At 42.7% G+C, this 21,750-nt stretch overlaps 1 long non-coding RNA gene across 1 annotated transcript; it reads left to right on the plus strand.

Moving 5' to 3' along the window:
• Positions 1-19,820: 19,820 nt before the first annotated feature.
• LOC148159954 (uncharacterized) lies at positions 19,821-20,931 on the plus strand. Its single transcript, XR_015762762.1, has 2 exons — positions 19,821-19,992; positions 20,379-20,931. It is a non-coding gene; the product is annotated as an uncharacterized LOC148159954 (long non-coding RNA).
• Positions 20,932-21,750: the final 819 nt, after the last annotated feature.

Genomic DNA, 21,750 nt, shown 5'->3' on the forward strand with positions numbered 1-21,750 from the left:
CGCTTCGATGCCTTCGGCAGCGTTCCCTGGCCATGCACCCCCAATCTGGAGCAGATTGGGCCATGTGGCAAGGAGATACAGCTGTTTGATTAACCTAGGGGGCGCAGTGGAGTGAAATTGCAATTAAACTCTATTGGGCTCCTTAGAGGTTAACAAGTGTCACTCATAAAAAGTCTGGTGCAAATCGGATGATGCGTCTGTGAATAAGAGACGATCGTATGCATATGGCGAGGGACAGCCATTTTGTCACGCCCCCACGGGTCAGCAGGCCTTTACAGAGTTCATCATCATCTCATTTTATGTCAGTCTGCACAGGGTTGGAATCCATGACACACCAACATGTTTTAGAGTGTAAAAGTAAGACATACAGTAGAAAAAACAGGTCACTTCCTGTCGGAAGTGGGCGGGGCAAGGGTGATGTCATCAATCGACCACATAACTGTGATGAGGGCTTATCTATAATGAGACATAGAAAGTCTGATGCAGCTCTGACCTGGCATTTGGAAGTTATTTCACATTCATGTTTCATGCTGTATAGTCAAAGTTTGGGACTTAGCCACGCCCTCACGGGTCAGTCGAGTTCATCATGGGAGAGTTCATCATCATATCATGTCATGTCAGCCTACACCGGATGAAACCCATATGACTTAGAGAGTAAAAGTAAGACATACAATAGAAAAAACAGGTGACTTCCTGTCGGAAGTGTGCGGGGTTAAGGTGATGTCATCAACTGACCATCTCAATGTGATGAGGGGTGGTCTGTAGTCAGATATAGGAAGTCTGATGCAGCTGTGACCTTCTATGTGGAAGTTATTGCATCTTGATGTTTCATGGCGAATAGTCAAAGTTTGGGACTTAGCCACGCCCACATGCTTTGACGTAGAAAAATTCCTACGATAACTTTTCATCTTTAATGTCTCAAGTCTCTGCTGACTGAGTTTGAAGTCTCTATCTCAAAAGCTGCAGGAGGAGATAGATCAGATGCGATGTCTATGAAAAAGAGGAAATGGCTGATTTTGATCCAAAATGGCCGACTTCCTGTTGGGTTTGCACCATGGCTCCAAGAGACTTTTTTGTAGGTCCTGACATGATACACATGTGTACCAAGTTTCATAATTCTAGGTTAAAGCATGGCTTGGGGCTGATCATTTAAAAATTTCTAGGGGGCGCTGTAGAGAAATTAGGCGACGCCCATCAACGACTGTTATGGATTCCTGTTCGGGGATGGATAAGGATGCATCCTAGTGAGTTTGGTGCAGCTGGGCTGAACGATGTGGAATCTAGAGCCAAACGTATGGCGGCGGCGTTACCTCTGCTTCGCCGCGGTCCCACGGCCACGCCCTCTACAGAAGACTCTTGGCGCTTTAAAGCAAGTGAGACTAACATGTTATCTGTCATCCAACACAGAATCATGTTGATTAGGTGCAGTGAGCCAGAAAGGCAGCTTTCCATGGAAAAAAAAGCACTTCCTGTTCTGAGGGGGCGGGGCTTAGATGACGTCAGACTATGACAACATAGGATCGTAGGGGACCCTACCAGGATCACTCATGTCAAGTTTGGTGCAGCTGGCCTCAAAATTGTGGAATCCACAGCCAAACGTAAGGACACGGCGTTTAGGGTCACTTCGCCAGGCCGCCACGCCCACCTGCTGGATTCAAATGAGCTTGGCTTGGAATCCTCAACACACCAACATGTTTTCTGTCTGTGGACACAGTTTCACCTCGATTAGGTCAAAGGGGTTAGATAGCGACCGTTCAGCGTAAAAAATGACACTTCCTGTTCTCAGGGGGCGTGGCCTAAGTGACGTCATCATTTGACCGTTGGGTATTGTAGAGCATCCCATGATGATCAATCACTGAAAGTTTGGTGCTTCTATGAGTTTTTTTCAAAGAGTTATAACAGTTTGATGTTTCATGGCGAATCGGTGACCTTTGACCCCCGGAAAGACCCCTTCAGCAAGCCCGAAAACGCAAACCTACGATAACTTTGGATCGGCCATGCCTTATGAACGATCTGACCGAGTTTCAAGCCGATCGATCGAAATCCCTAGGACAAGTTCGATCAAATGCGAACCCTGCAAACGCCCAAAATCGGGTCAAAATCGTAACTTTAATCCAAAATGGCCGACAATCTGTGATACTTGCACTATGACATTAATTGTAAATTCAGAGTGTTTTGGGGAGCTCTACAAGTGTACCAAGTTTCAAGTCTCTACGATAAAGTAAGTGAATAGGAAAGGGTCTTTTGAAAGTTGCTAGGTGGCGCCCTTGAGCCGTTTCTTGTGCGATTTTTCTGGGGACCTTAAAATACGAAATTTTTCACCGGGCTCTATGCCCCCGCCACGTTTGGTGAGTTTTTGAATATGATAAAGCCCCCAAAAAGCCCCCTAAAAAGGGTGGCAGAATCGTAATAATAATTAAAGCTCCGCGGAGCCTCAAGCGGCCCTCGCAGCCAAGCGCCGCTCAAGCCTATAGCCACCGCGGATGTTCCAGCACCGCCTCCCGCCGGCCACCGCCGACGCTCGCGCGCCGTCCTCCATGCGATCCGCTTCGATGTCTTCGGCAGCGTTCACTGGCCATGCACCCAAAATCTGGAGCAGATTGGGCCATGTGGCAAGGAGATACAGCTGTTTGATTAACCTAGGGGGCGCAGTGGAGTCAAATTGCAATTAAACTGTATTGGGCTCCTCAGAGGTTCACAAGTTTCACTCATAAAAAGTCTGGTGCAAATAGGATGATGCGTTTGTGAATAAGAGACGATCGTATGCATATGGCGAGGGACAGCCATTTTGCCACTCCCCCACGGGTCTGTAGGCATTGACAGAGTTCATCATCATCTCATGTTATGTCAGTGTGCACAGGGTTGGAATCCATGACACACCAACATGTTTTAGAGTGTAAAAGTAAGACATACAGTATAAAAAACAGGTGACTTCCTGTCGGAAGTGGGCGGGGCTAAGGTGATGTCATCAATCGACCACCTAACTGTGATGAGGGCTGGTCTATAATGAGACATAGAAAGTCTGATGCATCTGTGACCTGGCATTAGGAAGTAATTTCACATTCATGTTTCATGATGTATATTCAAAGTTTGGGACTTAGCCACGCCCCCACGGGTCAGTAGAGTTCATCACGGCAGAGTTCATCATCATTTCATTTCATGTCAGTCTGCAGAGGATGAAACCCATAAGAATTAGAGAGAAAAAGTAAGAAATACAGTAGAAAAAACAGGTCACTTCCTGTCGGAAGTGGGCGGGGCAAGGGTGATGTCATCAATCGACCACATAACTGTGATGAGGGCTTATCTATAATGAGACATAGAAAGTCTGATGCAGCTCTGACCTGGCATTTGGAAGTTATTTCACATTCATGTTTCATGGTGTATAGTCAAAGTTTGGGACTTAGCCACGCCCCCACGGGTCAGTAGAGTTCATCATGGGAGAGTTCATCATCATTTAATTTCATGTCAGTCAGGACAGGATGAAACCCATAAGAATTAGAGAGAAAAAGTAAGACATACAGTAGAAAAAACAGGTGACTTCCTGTCGGAAGTGGGCGGGGCTAATGTTATGTCATCAATCGACCACCTAACTGTCATGATGGCTGGTCTATAATGACACATAGAAAGTCTGATGCATCTGTGACCTGGCATTCGGAAGTAATTTCACATTCATGTTTCATGATGTATATTCAAAGTTTGGGACTTAGCCACGCCCCCACGGGTCAGTAGAGTTCATCACGGCAGAGTTCATCATCATTTCATTTCATGTCAGTCTGCACAGGATGAAACCCATAAGAATTAGAGAGTAAAAGTAAGACATACAATTGAAGAAAGAGGTTACTTCCTGTCGGAAGTGGGCGGGGCTAGGGTGATGTCATCAATCGACCACCTAACTATGATGAAGGCTGGTCTATAATGAGACATAGAAAGTCTGATGCAGCTGTGACCTGGCATTTGGAAGTTATTTCACATTCATGTTTCATGCTGTATAGTCAAAGTTTGGGACTTAGCCACGCCACCACGGGTCAGTCGAGTTCATCATGGGAGAGTTCATCATCATATCATGTCATGTCAGCCTACACCGGATGAAACCCATATGACTTAGAGAGTAAAAGTAAGACATCCAATAGAAAAAACAGGTGACTTCCTGTCGGAAGTGGGCGGGGTTAAGGTGATGTCATCAACTGACCATCTCAATGTGATGAGGGGTGGTCTGTAGTCAGATATAGGAAGTCTGATGCAGCTGTGACCTTCTATGTGGAAGTTATTGCATCTTGATGTTTCATGGCGAATAGTCAAAGTTTGGGACTTAGCCACGCCCACATGCTTTGACATAGAAAAATTCCTACGATAACTTTTCATCTTTAATGTCTCAAGTCTCTGCTGACTGAGTTTGAAGTCTCTATCTCAAAAGCTGCAGGAGGAGATAGATCAGATGCGATGTCTATGAAAAAGAGGAAATGGCTGATTTTGATCCAAAATGGCCGACTTCCTGTTGGGTTTGCACCATGGCTCCAAGAGACTTTTTTGTAGGTCCTGACATGATACACATGTGTACCAAGTTTCATAATTCTAGGTTAAAGCATGGCTTGGGGCTGATCATTTAAAAATTTCTAGGGGGCGCTGTAGAGAAATTAGGCCACGCCCATCAACGACTGTTATGGATTCCTGTTCGGGGATGGATAAGGATGCATCCTAGTGAGTTTGGTGCAGCTGGGCTGAACGATGTGGAATCTAGAGCCAAACGTATGGCGGCGGCGTTACCTCTGCTTCGCCGCGGTCCCACGGCCACGCCCTCTACAGAAGACTCTTGGCGCTTTAAAGCAAGTGAGACTAACATGTTATCTGTCATCCAACACAGAATCATGTTGATTAGGTGCAGTGAGCCAGAAAGGCAGCTTTCCATGGAAAAAAAAGCACTTCCTGTTCTGAGGGGGCGGGGCTTAGATGACGTCAGACTATGACAACATAGGATCGTAGGGGACCCTACCAGGATCACTCATGTAAAGTTTGGTGCAGCTGGCCTCAAAATTGTGGAATCCACAGCCAAACGTAAGGACACGGCGTTTAGGGTCACTTCGCCACGCCGCCACGCCCACCTGCTGGATTCAAATGAGCTTGGCTTGGAATCCTCAACACACCAACATGTTTTCTGTCTGTGGACACAGTTTCACCTCGATTAGGTCAAAGGGGTCAGATAGCGACCGTTCAGCGTAAAAAATGACACTTCCTGTTCTCAGGGGGCGTGGCCTAAGTGACGTCATCATTTGACCGTTGGGTATTGTAGAGCATCCCATGATGATCAATCACTGAAAGTTTGGTGCTTCTATGAGTTTTTTTCAAAGAGTTATAACAGTTTGATGTTTCATGGCGAATCGGTGACCTTTGACCCCCGGAAAGACCCCTTCAGCAAGCCCGAAAACGCAAACCTACGATAACTTTGGATCGGCCATGCCTTATGAACGATCTGACCGAGTTTGAAGCCGATCGATCGAAATCCCTAGGACAAGTTCGATCAAATGCGAACCCTGCAAACGCCCAAAATCGGATCAAAATCGGAACTTTAATCCAAAATGGCCGACAATCTGTGATACTTGCACTATGACATTAATTGTAAATTCTGAGTGTCTTGGGGAGCTCTACAAGTGTACCAAATTTCAAGTCTCTACTATAAAGTAAGTGAATAGGAAAGGGTCTTTCGAAAGTTGCTAGGTGGCGCCCTTGAGCCGTTTCTTGTGCGATTTTTGCAGGTACCTTAAAATACGTAAATTTTACACGGGCTCTATGCCCCCGCCAAGTTTGGTGAGTTTTTGAATATGATAAAGCCCCCAAAAAGCCAATTCATTTGGCTGAAGAACTATAATAATAAGAAACAGTAAGGTTTCAATAGGCTCTCGCAGCGCTTAGCTGCTCGGGCCTAATTAAAGCTCCGCGGAGCCTCAAGCGGCCCTCGCAGCCAAGCGCCGCTCAAGCCTAGCCACCGCGGATGTTCCAGCACCGCCTCCCCCCAGCCACCGCCTCCCCTCAGCACCACCTCCCCCCAGCCACTGCCTCCCCTCAGCACCATGTCACCCCAGCCACCGCCTACCCCCAGCCACTTCCTTGCTCTCACGGAGCTGCCAAACCCGCCCTGAAGATAGTCACCCTGTCATGTTCGACATTGCTCCCAGACAATGCACAAAAATCTGGTGTAGATCAGCTAATATCGCAAGGAGACACAGGTGTTTGATTAACCTTGGTGCGCAGTGGAGTCAAATCGCAATTAAACTCTATTGGGCTCCTTAGAGGTTCACAAGTGTCACTCATACAATGTCTGGTGCAAATCGGATGATGCGTTTGTGAATACGAGACGAACGTATGCATATTACGAGGGACAGCCATTTTGCCACGCCCCCACGGGTCAGTAGAGTACATCATCAATGAGTTCATCATCAATAAGTTCATCATCATTTCATTTTATGTCAGTCAGGACAGGATGAAACCCATAAGAATTAGAGAGAAAAAGTAAGACATACAGTAGAAAAAACAGGTGACTTCCTGTCGGAAGTGGGCGGGGCTAATGTTATGTCATCAATCGACCACCTAACTGTCATGATGGCTGGTCTATAATGACACATAGAAAGTCTGATGCAGCTGTGACCTGGCATTAGGAAGTAATTTCACATTCATGTTTCATGATGTATATTCAAAGTTTGGGACTTAGCCACGCCCCCACGGGTCAGTAGAGTTCATCACGGCAGAGTTCATCATCATTTCATTTCATGTCAGCCTGCACAGGATGAAACCCATAAGAATTAGAGAGTAAAAGTAAGACATACAATTGAAGAAAGAGGTTAGTTCCTGTCGGAAGTGGGCGGGGCTAGGGTGATGTCATCAATCGACCACCTAACTATGATGAAGGCTGGTCTATAATGAGACATAGGAAGTCTGATGCAGCTGTGACCTTCTATGTGGAAGTTATTGCATCTTGATGTTTCATGGCGAATAGTCAAAGTTTGGGACTTAGCCACGCCCACATGCTTTGACATAGAAAAATTCCTACGATAACTTTTCATCTTTAATGTCTCAAGTCTCTGCTGACTGAGTTTGAAGTCTCTATCTCAAAAGCTGCAGGAGGAGATAGATCAGATGCGATGTCTATGAAAAAGAGGAAATGGCTGATTTTGATCCAAAATGGCCGACTTCCTGTTGGGTTTGCACCATGGCTCCAAGAGACTTTTTTGTAGGTCCTCACATGATACACATGTGTACCAAGTTTCATAATTCTAGGTTAAAGCATGGCTTGGGGCTGATCATTTAAAAATTTCTAGGGGGCGCTGTAGAGAAATTAGGCCACGCCCATCAACGACTGTTATGGATTCCTGTTCGGGGATGGATAAGGATGCATCCTAGTGAGTTTGGTGCAGCTGGGCTGAACGATGTGGAATCTAGAGCCAAACGTATGGCGGCGGCGTTACCTCTGCTTCGCCGCGGTCCCACGGCCACGCCCTCTACAGAAGACTCTTGGCGCTTTAAAGCAAGTGAGACTAACATGTTATCTGTCATCCAACACAGAATCATGTTGATTAGGTGCAGTGAGCCAGAAAGGCAGCTTTCCATGGAAAAAAAAGCACTTCCTGTTCTGAGGGGGCGGGGCTTAGATGACGTCAGACTATGACAACATAGGATCGTAGGGGACCCTACCAGGATCACTCATGTCAAGTTTGGTGCAGCTGGCCTCAAAATTGTGGAATCCACAGCCAAACGTAAGGACACGGCGTTTAGGGTCACTTCGCCACGCCGCCACGCCCACCTGCTGGATTCAAATGAGCTTGGCTTGGAATCCTCAACACACCAACATGTTTTCTGTCTGTGGACACAGTTTCACCTCGATTAGGTCAAAGGGGTCAGATAGCGACCGTTCAGCGTAAAAAATGACACTTCCTGTTCTCAGGGGGCGTGGCCTAAGTGACGTCATCATTTGACCGTTGGGTATTGTAGAGCATCCCATGATGATCAATCACTGAAAGTTTGGTGCTTCTATGAGTTTTTTTCAAAGAGTTATAACAGTTTGATGTTTCATGGCGAATCGGTGACCTTTGACCCCCGGAAAGACCCCTTCAGCAAGCCCGAAAACGCAAACCTACGATAACTTTGGATCGGCCATGCCTTTTGAACGATCTGACCGAGTTTCAAGCCGATCGATCGAAATCCCTAGGTCAAGTTCGATCAAATGCGAACCCTGTAAACGCCCAAAATCGGGTCAAAATCGGAACTTTAATCCAAAATGGCCGACAATCTGTGATACTTGCACTATGACATTAATTGTAAATTCAGAGTGTTTTGGGGAGCTCTACAAGTGTACCAAATTTCAAGTCTCTACGATAAAGTAAGTGAATAGGAAAGGGTCTTTTGAAAGTTGCTAGGTGGCGCCCTTGAGCCGTTTCTTTTGCGATTTTTTCAACGACCATAAAATACGAAATTTTTCACCGGGCTCTATGCCCCCGCCACGTTTGGTGAGTTTTTGAATATGATAAAGCCCCCAAAAAGCCCCCTAAAAAGGGTGGCAGAATCGTAATAATAATAAGAAACAGTACAGGAACAATAGGCTCTCGCAGCGCTTAGCTGCTCGGGCCTAATAAGAAACAGTACAGGAACAATAGGCTCTCGCAGCGCTTAGCTGCTCGGGCCTAATTAAAGCTCCGCGGAGCCTCAAGCGGCCCTCGCAGCCAAGCGCCGCTCAAGCCTATAGCCACCGCGGATGTTCCAGCACCGCCTCCCGCCGGCCACCGCCGACGCTCGCGCGCCGTCCTCCATGCGATCCGCTTCGATGTCTTCGGCAGCGTTCACTGGCCATGCACCCAAAATCTGGAGCAGATTGGGCCATGTGGCAAGGAGATACAGCTGTTTGATTAACCTAGGGGGCGCAGTGGAGTCAAATTGCAATTAAACTGTATTGGGCTCCTCAGATGTTCACAAGTTTCACTCATAAAAACTCTGGTGCAAATAGGATGATGCGTTTGTGAATAAGAGACGATCGTATGCATATGGCGAGGGACAGCCATTTTGCCACTCCCCCACGGGTCTGTAGGCATTGACAGAGTTCATCATCATCTCATGTTATGTCAGTGTGCACAGGGTTGGAATCCATGACACACCAACATGTTTTAGAGTGTAAAAGTAAGACATACAGTAGAAAAAACAGGTGACTTCCTGTCGGAAGTGGGCGGGGCTAAGGTGATGTCATCAATCGACCACCTAACTGTGATGAGGGCTGGTCTATAATGAGACATAGAAAGTCTGATGCATCTGTGACCTGGCATTAGGAAGTAATTTCACATTCATGTTTCATGGTGTATAGTCAAAGTTTGGGACTTAGCCACGCCCCCACGGGTCAGTAGAGTTCATCATGGGAGAGTTCATCATCATATCATGTCATGTCAGCCTACACCGGATGAAACCCATATGACTTAGAGAGTAAAAGTAAGACATACAATAGAAAAAACAGGTGACTTCCTGTCGGAAGTGGGCGGGGTTAAGGTGATGTCATCAACTGACCATCTCAATGTGATGAGGGGTGGTCTGTAGTCAGATATAGGAAGTCTGATGCAGCTGTGACCTTCTATGTGGAAGTTATTGCATCTTGATGTTTCATGGCGAATAGTCAAAGTTTGGGACTTAGCCACGCCCACATGCTTTGACATAGAAAAATTCCTACGATAACTTTTCATCTTTAATGTCTCAAGTCTCTGCTGACTGAGTTTGAAGTCTCTATCTCAAAAGCTGCAGGAGGAGATAGATCAGATGCGATGTCTATGAAAAAGAGGAAATGGCTGATTTTGATCCAAAATGGCCGACTTCCTGTTGGGTTTGCACCATGGCTCCAAGAGACTTTTTTGTAGGTCCTGACATGATACACATGTGTACCAAGTTTCATAATTCTAGGTTAAAGCATGGCTTGGGGCTGATCATTTAAAAATTTCTAGGGGGCGCTGTAGAGAAATTAGGCCACGCCCATCAACGACTGTTATGGATTCCTGTTCGGGGATGGATAAGGATGCATCCTAGTGAGTTTGGTGCAGCTGGGCTGAACGATGTGGAATCTAGAGCCAAACGTATGGCGGCGGCGTTACCTCTGCTTCGCCGCGGTCCCACGGCCACGCCCTCTACAGAAGACTCTTGGCGCTTTAAAGCAAGTGAGACTAACATGTTATATGTCATCCAACACAGAATCATGTTGATTAGGTGCAGTGAGCCAGAAAGGCAGCTTTCCATGGAAAAAAAAGCACTTCCTGTTCTGAGGGGGCGGGGCTTAGATGACGTCAGACTATGACAACATAGGATCGTAGGGGACCCTACCAGGATCACTCATGTCAAGTTTGGTGCAGCTGGCCTCAAAATTGTGGAATCCACAGCCAAACGTAAGGACACGGCGTTTAGGGTCACTTCGCCACGCCGCCACGCCCACCTGCTGGATTCAAATGAGCTTGGCTTGGAATCCTCAACACACCAACATGTTTTCTGTCTGTGGACACAGTTTCACCTCGATTAGGTCAAAGGGGTCAGATAGCGACCGTTCAGCGTAAAAAATGACACTTCCTGTTCTCAGGGGGCGTGGCCTAAGTGACGTCATCATTTGACCGTTGGGTATTGTAGAGCATCCCATGATGATCAATCACTGAAAGTTTGGTGCTTCTATGAGTTTTTTTCAAAGAGTTATAACAGTTTGATGTTTCATGGCGAATCGGTGACCTTTGACCCCCGGAAAGACCCCTTCAGCAAGCCCGAAAACGCAAACCTACGATAACTTTGGATCGGCCATGCCTTATGAACGATCTGACCGAGTTTGAAGCCGATCGATCGAAATCCCTAGGACAAGTTCGATCAAATGCGAACCCTGCAAACGCCCAAAATCGGGTCAAAATCGGAACTTTAATCCAAAATGGCCGACAATCTGTGATACTTGCACTATGACATTAATTGTAAATTCTTAGTGTTTTGGGGAGCTGTACAAGTGTACCAAGTTTCAAGTCTCTACGATAAAGCAAGTGAATAGGAAAGGGTCTTTTGAAAGTTGCTAGGTGGCGCCCTTGAGCCGTTTCTTGTGCGATTTTTCTGGGGACCTTAAAATACGTAAATTTTACACGGGCTCTATGCCCCCGCCAAGTTTGGTGAGTTTTTGAATATGAGAAAGCCCCCAAAAAGCCAATTCTTTTGGCACAATAAAAATAATAAAACAGTACAGTTTCAATAGGCTCTCGCAGCGCTTAGCTGCTCGGGCCTAAATATATTTAACTGGAATTTAATGTGAAAGGCCAAACACAAAGTGGTATAAAATTGTGAAGAAGAAAGAAATCTATACATGATTCAAAACATTTTTTTACAAATAAAAAATAAAAGTGTGGTGTGCAAAAATATTCCACCTCCCTAAGTCAAGGTTTTGTGGGACTACCTTTAGGTGAAATTGCAGCTGCAAATCTTTTAGGGTATGTCTCTACCAGCTTTGCATATTTAGTGACTGTAATTTTGTACTATTCTTTTTTGCTAAACAGCCCAAGCTCAGTCAAATTAGATGGAGAGTGTTTGTGAACAGCAGTTTTCAGATCTGACCACAGATTCTTGATTGAGTTTAGGTCTGGACTTGGACTTGGCCATTGTAATACATGAACATGTTTTGTTTTAAGCCATTCCATTGTAGCCCTGGCTTTATGTTTAGGGTTGTTGTCCTGCTGGAAGGTGAACCTCTGCCTCAGTCTCAAGTTTTTGCAGACTCCAACAGGTTCTTGTTCCAAGATTGCCCTGTATTTGGCGCCGTCCATCTTCCCATCAACTCTGACCTTCTTCCGTGTCTCAGAGCATGATGCTGCCACCACCATATTTGACAGTGAGGATGGTGTGGTCAGAGTGACGTACAGTATTAGTTCTCCGCCACACATTTCGTTCAAAAAGTTCAGTTTTGGTCTCGTCTGACCAAAGTGCTTTTTTCACATTTGCTGCGTCTAACATGGCTTCTGGCAAACTACAAATGTTAATTCTTAAGCTTTTCTTTTAACAAAGGCTTTCCTCTTGCCACTCTTCCATAAAGACCGCATTTGTACAATGCAGGACTAATAGTTGTCCTGTGGACAGATTCCCCCACTTTAGGTGTGGATTTCTGCATTCAATCCAGCATCTCCATGGGCTTGTTGGTTGCGTGACCATTGCTCTCAGACTGTAAGTTTAGGTGGACAGTCTTGTTTTGGTAGGTTTACAGTTGTGGCTTACTATTTCCATTTCCAGATAATAGATAGATCATCATCTTCTACGCCTTCTGGTTCTCCCATCAGTTTCCCTGGATTTTGGTTTTTATATTTTTTTATGTTATTCAGTAAAGCGTTTAATTTTTCAACAGATTTATTTGGAAGATAAGCAGCCTCTTCTCTGTATTAGGGTTCCGCTTCACACTGCTCTGTAGCAGTTTTGGCACATTACAGGTTTAAACCATTGGGCTACAAGACTAGTCATCTAGAACAGAACTGATTGGATTCACAACCTGTTTATGCAGAACCCCATGGGAAAATCCATTTTTTGTTTTTCCAGGCACTTGTGGGCGTGGCATTTATACATGTCAAGTCAAGTTTATTTGTATAGCATATATCAGCAAGAAGGCATTTCAAAGTGCTTTACATCACAAAAACATTATACAGTCATCAATTATGAAACTAGAAATAAGCATTGCATTTTGACAAATGTCGTTTTTAAAATCCTCAAGCAAATACACATCAAATGTGACATCAATAGTCCGGTTACTGCTACTCAAAAGCAACTTTAAAGAGGTAAGGTTTAAATCTTGATTTAAAGGAACTCAGTGTTTCAGCTGTTTTGCAGGTTTCTCTACGTTTGTTCCAGATTTGTGGTGCATAAAAGCTGAATGCTTCTTCTCCATACTGGGGATGCAGAGCAGATCAAACCACTCCGGTTTGGAAGGTTGATACAACAATAATATCTTTAAAACACATCAATATCTTCTATGACAGACTGGCGACCTGTCCAGGGTGAACCCCGCCTCTCGCCCGGAACGTTAGCTGGAGATAGGCACCAGCAACCCTCCCGACCCCACTAAGGGACAAGGGTGTAAAGAAAATGGATGGATGGATGGACATCAATATCTTTATTCTATTTTGGTGCTAAACTCTTCAGTGATTTATGAAAAAATAAAAGTATTAAGTATTTAAGTATGTTCTCTTAGCCAGGAACCAGTGAAAGGACTTTAAAATGGGCGTAATGTGCTCTGTCTTTCTGGTTTTAGTGAGAATACGACCAGAAGCGTTCTTGAAAAGCTGCTACACAGAAGCTGTAGGTATATGCCATACATTGGAAAACTATACCTTCCTCTTGATTTTTCCCCCTTTATTTTGACACATTACAACAACAACAAACTTATCATAGGTACTGTATATGTATGCAATAAGGTCTTAGGAGTTGAACAATGCACACGTGTACAACTCTTCAACAGTCAGATCATCAGGAAAACTAGTGTCATTATTGCTGACAGCTCTCACCTTTTACACACCGAGTTCCGGTTTCTTCCTCCGGCTCAGACTTCTCTTCTCTGTATGAAAAGAACAGGTAGAAGCACTCTTTCATCCCTACAGCAATTACTCTTTCTTTCGTGCAGGACAAGGGAGGAGGAGTTGCATTTGATTACTGGGATTGATTGGCTAATTTCTATTTTTTATTTATTCCATATCCAGTATATTACTGATGTTAGTAGTATCAGCTGATGATGACATAGACTGCTGGTATTCTCCCAATCAAATATGAACTTATATTTGGTGTTGCTCTGGCTTCACTTTTTAAACTTTGAATGTATATCTATTACATAAAAATATACTGAACTAAAGTTGAACTAATTCTTGGGGACTTTTATGTGATCTGTCTAGGCAAAGCAGATCATGATTGTGAAGAGGATCAAATGATGTAATTAATTGATCCACTTCAAAGCTTCACACATACAGAGTTTGGAGTCTTTGCCCATTCCTCTTTTATATCAACCCAAGCTCAGCCAAGTTGGATGTAGCATGTCTATGAACGGCAAGTCTTTCCTCAGTTGGACTTTGACTGGGCCACATAAATATGAGTTTACCTGGGTTTGAAACAATTCCATTCTTGCTCTGACTGGATTCTTAAAGTTCCAGACTGATCGAACCACCTCACCTTCCTCTACATCAGTGGGACCCAACTCCAGTCCTCACCATCCTGCAACATCTAGATGAATCCCTGCGCAAGCACACCGGAATCAAATGAACAGCTTGTTACCAGGCCTCTGCAGAGCTGAATGAGTGAATCTTCATGAGGGAATTCGATTCACGTTTGTTAGAGCTGTGATGCAAACATTTCAGGATAGTAACTCTTTAGTACTGGACTTGGGCACTCTTACTCCACACTTTTGCTGTGTCCCAACATGGCATGTGGTGAATTGCTTTCTTTCAACAATCCCTTTCTTGTACATCTTCCACGGAGTGCACAGCTTTTAGCTCTCCTTTAAATACATTGGGTGTTTGCTTTTCCTCCTAATAACACTTTCCTTGATAGACCTCCTTAGGTCAGATGGACAGCCATGTCTTGGTATTTGTGCAGTTGTGTCACACTCTTTTAGTTTTTGGATAAAATGAACAGCGCTCTGTGAGATGTTGAAAGCTTGGAAGACTTTTTTTTATTACCTAATCTTGCTTTAAACTTCTTAAACTTCTTGCTTAAGACCTCTCAGGTGTTCATGGAGTCGCAGGACTTATGCGGAGTTTAAATTACAATCAGCTGGACTCAAGAAACGGTTGTTTCTAAATCATTGCAACAATCAGTGTAAATAAGGTTAAATTAGCTCACCAGGAGACACACTCACACCCAGTGGTGATATCAGCTCTGAAATGCAACCTTTGACTTCTACGAGACAGCATCGAACCAGCAGGCCTCTGCGTACCTCTGTATTTGTATTTGCTCCATGGAAACCATTAAAAACCATATAAATCTCATGATCCACTTGTTCTCCCTCTTCTACTCTTCTACTCCATTTTTTTTAATAAAGAAGGTTTCCTGTCAAGAACTACCTCCTTTATAGAACATTAACCATGATTGTGAGACTTTTACAGCAGAAAACAACCCGCACTAAAATATACTTAATGTAGACAAATCCACTCAATGCCAAAGAAAATGTAATTCCTGTTAATTTAATTGCATACTAAAGAAGTGAACTTGAGTATGTTGGAAGTATGACAGTTTTATCTTTCTTCAGAGTTCCTCCTGTCTTTGACTGCTGAAGAATTAGAGCACAGAAAGTAACTCATTCACCCGACTAAAGAAGAAAACCTGTCGCTCAGACAGAGAGCCACACCCATATCCTGCTTTCCCATTGGATGGGGGAGTTTCCATGGTCACCTCTGTTTGGCAGCTATGTTGAGTCAAAATCGTTTGACTTGCAGCTACTATCCATACACTGTATGAGTCATGCAGCAGCAGAAGGGCTAACCTGTTTACTTTAGTCTAAGCTTGCTTTTGAACCATACAGTTATGACGACGACTGCACAAAAAGGTCTTGCAGCCTTTCTTTCATATTCCCATTCATGAACGCATCAATATCTTGTGTTCTGTCTCCAAAGTGAGAGGATTAAATTGTTAAGCCTGGAAGTATGCAGAAAGCATGTGATTAGCTTTTGTTTTGGAGGCAGTGGCAGGGCATTGAATTTGCTTTTATGGGTTGTGGCCAAATATAATAACTGATATCAATGCTAATCTAAGTTTGAAATATGTACACAAGCAGAGTCGCTGAAAGATAAAGCAAGTTTTATCATTTCACCTGATTAAAATCGATAGGAGTGGTTTGGGAATTGAAGAACAGGAGTCATTTTCTGGAAAAGAAGAATGGTGTATAAAGTTTAATCTAGGATGTTGGAAAGGATCAATGTAAACCTCAGATTCAGGAAGAGAAGGATGGCATTTGCTCTGGCTGTGGAACTGTGAATCAGATCTTTGGGTTTGGTAGTTAGGTTGTCCAGTCCGCTGGTGCTTTATAGATCTAAAGAAGGGTTTTGGCCATTGTTTTTTTACCTTGATTGTAGAGTTAATTTAGGCTATGCGATTACTGGCCATTGCTGAAACTCTGTGCAGTTACCATCTCCCTTCAGTGCTCCTTCTGGTATTTCTCCTATAGAAGTGGATTTCTACAGTAGAATTTTAACTGGGTCGATCAGCAAACAGAAGGAGGAGTTGTGAACAATGACTCTGATCTTCTTTTAAAAATGTATTCTACCTATGTAGGGTTGTAGTTTGGCAATGACAGCGGAGAAAGTGACAGAAGCAATTCAGTGGACACACTTTCAAATTTTGAAGAATTAAAGCTGCAGTGAGAGGAATGTTTAAGACATTTTAATGCTGGGAAGGATGTCATGACCCTTATGCCCACGGGCTGTTTACAGCACACACAATATCCGGTATGTTTCATTGAGCTTACACATTGCATGCCACAGCCGCATGTTACTGACTGTAAAAAAATCAATTCCAGTTTGACGGGGTGATATTATGTATTTTCCAGGCATGTAGTGTAATTTTATAGCACAATCAAGTAACTACATTACCTTCAGTTGTTACAATAACGCTTTATATATCCAAAAATAACAAAGAAATTTGACTTTGTAATCTGACTTCTTGAAATTGGGCTTCTGTCTTTTTAAGAAGCTTGTGCTCTTTCAGACCATCCGCCTTAAGCATGTCATCACAACAATGTTTCTGCATTAAGCCTGTAAGAATGTTCTAACGAGTGAGAAGTAGTTTGTATGATGAACTCAGCAGATGTAAAATTCAATCAGGTGTTTGCTAAATGCTGCTGCTGCTAGTCTGGAGGGGCTCAATGGGAGGGAAGGCATTTAACCATGCCTGAATGGTCGCCACAGGTGGTTCAAGGAAATATGTAGGAAAGATATCAAGGCAACACGATAACATTTATCGTGTTGTCAGTTTTAGGAGCTGGCATAGCTCCTAAAACTGGAGCTATGCCAGTTTTAGCCTAGCCTGGGATATTGGCACATTGTTGAGTTTGCTTCCATGCTGACCTCCACCAAGGTTTCTTTAGCCTTGATTCTGGTTGTGGTGTTTATAGACAAAATCTAAGGGTGTAGTCATCAGGAGGAGGGTCTCTGGTCTACGAGTTTCGGGGTCATTAAATGTATTGTGTTTAAAACTTAATTTAGTTTGGTGTGCTCCTTAGAGTTAGAGAGAGAGTGACCACAGTGGTAAGATGTAAAGATGCCATCATAAAGAAGTCTGTCGCAGCTTAAGAGTCTGGTTTAAAAAGGTCTCAAAAGAGTTTGAAGTCAATCATTGAGATAATCAACCTTCGGTTCTCCTTCATGACTGTATAGGTGGCTCTACAGTGAAGACTGAGCCAAATACAGGTCAGACCATTTTTCACCACAATTACACCAAATTATTTATTCATAAACCTGCTTCCTTCACTGTCTTACAGCTGCAGAATAGAAAGATATTTTTATATCATGCATTTGAAGGCTCTCAGGTAGCCTCATACACCAATGAGGATTTGGATAAATGTCTTTGCAATAACTGGATAGTATAAAACTTGCTGCTTTAGATTAATTTAAGATTCATTTTAAAAGAAATTTGAAAACAAAATCTCATTTTTGTTATGTACATCATGAGGTAGAGTAGATGGAGTGCTGATGATAAGTTTCTTTCCAGAAAATTCCTCCTGGTTTTGCAGGGTTGGGTTATCACAGGCCAAGAAAATCTTTTTTTCGAGAGAACAACAGGAAAAACATGTCCTAACCCCTGCAGAGATTAAACCTCGGAGCTATAACTGTTTCTGCAGGGAACATGTGCAAACACATTGTCGTGAAGAATGACAGTGCCAGAATTCATCCAGTAGAACTACGGGAAAACCACCACTGTGATCTGTAAACCTATAGTACGCCCTTGTACAGCTACAGTGACCTATGTCCTCCAAAGAAATCTCAGAACTGGTCCGTTTACATGTCCAGCAGCCACTCTGCTTGTGCAAACAGCGAGGTCCCCTCTTCAGAGACTCGCTCTCCGCCCCTCTGTGGAATGGAGCTACATCACCGAGAACAAGGACGTCACACAAGTATGCAAATTGACCCTGAAAAGCTTGCACACACCCAGCTTCTTTTTCTCGGCGAGCCAACTTGTTATTCAAATGTGTGCGACACACACAGTCGGCACGCAGATACGAAAGGTAAGCTTACATAAAGTCCAACAGGCCTCAGAGGGCAGAGGGGTTAGTCTGGATTTGAATAGCGAGGATGCGGCTGCAGAGCCTCACATGCATTGCGTGGCAGAGGAAAAGCTAAAGCTGCAGATTTGTTTACAGTTAAAGTATCACATTTGGTTGGTCAATAATCTATAAAGGGATCAAAATTATTAAGCAAAGTAGATTTCTATAAGTCAGATCTGACTGATACAGTTACATTCACTTGGCGAACCTCTGGTTGCCTGGTTTGTTTTTGTTCATGATGCTGTGGTGGTGATTTGTTGCAGGAGGAACACAAAAATATGGCATCAAGATGAAAGAACCTTATATCTGAAGTTGGACTCAAATGCCGAGGTATGGAGGCGGCAAATGAATGTGAAGGTTTAATAAAAAACAAACCTACAAAGTTAACATCTAACCAGGGCAGGAATAAATAAAAATCTATGTAGGGAAACCAAGAAGGAGACACAAGGATTACTAGAGATCATGACTGGAGTAGACGAGAGGATCCAGCAAGGAGTGGCTGCAGATGTGGCGCTTAATTACTGGGAGGTTGAATGCTGAAAGAAAGGACCTATACTGATGAGCTAATGGGTTGCAGGTGTGAGTGAAGGGAGGATATTGCTCATGTATGCCTGGTGCATCAATCAGTAAGACCCTTCCATGAAAAACTTTGGGCAGCGGTACTATGAAATATATCTATATATAGATATATTTGACATATCTCATGGTACCGCTGAAATATAGAAGTATGACAGTTTTATCTTCAGAGTTCCTCTTGGCTGAGAACGCTACATCCCAGTAATCATAATCTGGATAAAGTCTTTTGATGCTAATTTATCAAAGAATGTATAATTTATGTGACAAAAACTATTTTATGTGGTGCAGAAGAACATAGTTGTAATTGTTTAGCTTTGTCCTTGCATTCCCAGTGGTGCATCAGTCAGATAATGTACAGCCTGGATGTAAAGTCCCACTGTTCTGCAAACATGAATAGTCATGATTCATAGACAGGCATTAAGTGACTCTCAGCTTGAATAATGGTTTTTATTCTGGGAATTCAGTTTCTGTGTTTTGCAGGCTTCTTTTTCCACACCTCTCATCATAATCTGAACTTACAGCGACACAAGCCCGTGATTCATCATAAAACTTTTCCAGACCTGTGTCTGAGTCTAAAAATATAATGCTGTATTATAAACAGTGAAATGAAAATGATGGAGTGGCTTGTTTTAGCAGCAACAGTTAACACAAACCACAACATCATTCTTAGTGGATTTGAAGTAGTTTGAATTCATAGATGATTTCACATCCTTCATATATTAAAATGCAAACAATGAGGTATCATGAGCTTAACATTAATTGCTGAGGATTTTTGCTGTATCTTAATAATCAAACCCAGGCATATATCTGATCTATTTTATTGGTGAAGCTTTTACCTTTACATTTCTTAGATGATCTGTTAGTAGAGTTTAGTTCTTTTTCCTCCTTAGTTTCTGTAGGTGGTGCTGTCTCTCTGGCTGATCCATCCAAAACTCTTTAAAAAGCAGCATAAAACCCCAAACCACTCCCCACTTGCCAAAAATGACTCATTCCACATGATGTTGAACAGACAGCAGAGGTTTATTCTCTCTTGAGCTCATTGATTTTAGGAAGAAGAAAGCTTTTTCAAAAGCACATGATGTGCTTCTTAAATCGTACAATTTAGGATCAGGAACTCCTTTTTGTGTACAGGATTAGAAATGCAAACATTCTGAAAGGTAAGATTTATTTTTTTGGATTGTATTGGAATTTTCTGAAGACATGAACTGTTAGAAATATTAAGTCACGTTTTATGAATGTAACATGTTGTCTACAACGCAATTCTATTCTATTGAATTGCTTCAGAGCAGTAACATCAAAGACAGTAGATCTACTGAAAAGCTGAGTTGTGCTATTCTTATTCTTTGTTCTAATTCCCTTTTCTGTGGTTTTCATTTTAAGGATTTTAGGGCGAAAAATGCAGAAGAAATATTACAACATTAGATTGTTCTGCAGTAAAACGGTTGATAATGACAATACAATTAGAAGTAAAAGGAAAGGTTTGCTGAAAATTAAAATAATCAGTAGATATTGTCTTTTATTTGACAAATGTATGTTTTTACAGGCAATCAGGAGACCAATACGGATGCAGATGAAGTCCGGTTACGTCTGAAGATGACCACAGTCGTAGGAACATCTGTTCTTGTTTCTGTTTCATTGTCTAACAGAATGGGTCCAAATTTTTGGGGGGTTATTAAAGTGTTTTGAGATGACTTACTTTTCAACTCAGAGGAGTTACTTTTTTTTAATTCACAAATGATTTAGCAGATTGTTCTGTGCTTATATTTTTGTATGGCTTGTTTTTTGCATTGCAATTTCTGAATGTGTAAAAATGATGATTTGAAATGGTTTTGAATAGTTATTGTTACCAAATTTTCCAAAATGATTGTAAACAAAACAGGTTGTGTCAGTGAACTGTGCAAAGCTGCAGATTCTAAGGCTTTTATGCAAGAGAGAGAAGTTCAATCCCTTTTTTCATTTGATAATTTCATAGTTTTGTTTTCTGCAATGAGTTACTGCTCTCATGTGGTCTCTTTGGCAAAATAAACTGCATTCCTGCTGGTGGTTCATGAAATAATATTGGAAAGTATGAATAAAATAAATGGTATGTTTTTAAATCTGCTGAGTCAGTGTTCATGCATAAGAAGGGAATTTTTTTCCTGCATCAGCTAAGCATTGAGCTCATTCTGCAACACTAATGCACTATTTAGTTCGCTTTTCTGCAATCATTTTCATTAGCACACCTTAAGACATCAACAATTGAAATCAACATTTTTTTAGATTAAAATAACAAATGGATGAAACACATTCTGGAAGCTCAAACTAAGCACTACAGACACTTTGTTGTCATATAGGTCACGTGTCTACGGGTTGTTAACAAACCGCAAAACTCCTGGACCAAAGTTGATAGAGTCATCATTTCAACACACCTGGTTTAGCTTTGTTCACCACACCCACTGATATGTTTACAGGTCACATACAAAACACCCACTGTGAAACCTGCATGGCCACTTCCAAACCCGCCTATCTGTGTAGGCGCACACCTGGCTGCACGTCGACTTCGAAGCTACTTAAAGAGCCACTGCCATATAGCAAGTGGTACAGAGAGCATTGAAGAACAAGGTTAAAGTAAAAGGATGTAGTCTCAGAATGTTTCCTTTCAAGACAGTTTAGAGTAGTTCTGTATCTGTTCTCTGTCATTGATGTTAATACTCTTTAAATATTATTTTAGAAATCAGTTGTCTAAGCAGATGCATGAAAAGTTCCTCCAAAAGGATGGCAGTTCAACAAATTTAAGTTGAAGTGTATGCAGACCTGACACTCGATATGCAATCAAAAGTAGATTTATATTTCCAAAATTTCAGACAAGTTCTTTGGAGATGCCAAAGAATCGAGGTGTTCATATTGAAACACCTCACCAAATATATATATTGGAG

The sequence above is a fragment of the Poecilia mexicana genome, unplaced genomic scaffold (genome assembly GCF_051168715.1).
Source record: "Poecilia mexicana isolate PSO_F unplaced genomic scaffold, ASM5116871v1 scaffold_4, whole genome shotgun sequence".
NCBI classification, from domain to species: Eukaryota; Metazoa; Chordata; class Actinopteri; order Cyprinodontiformes; family Poeciliidae; genus Poecilia; species Poecilia mexicana.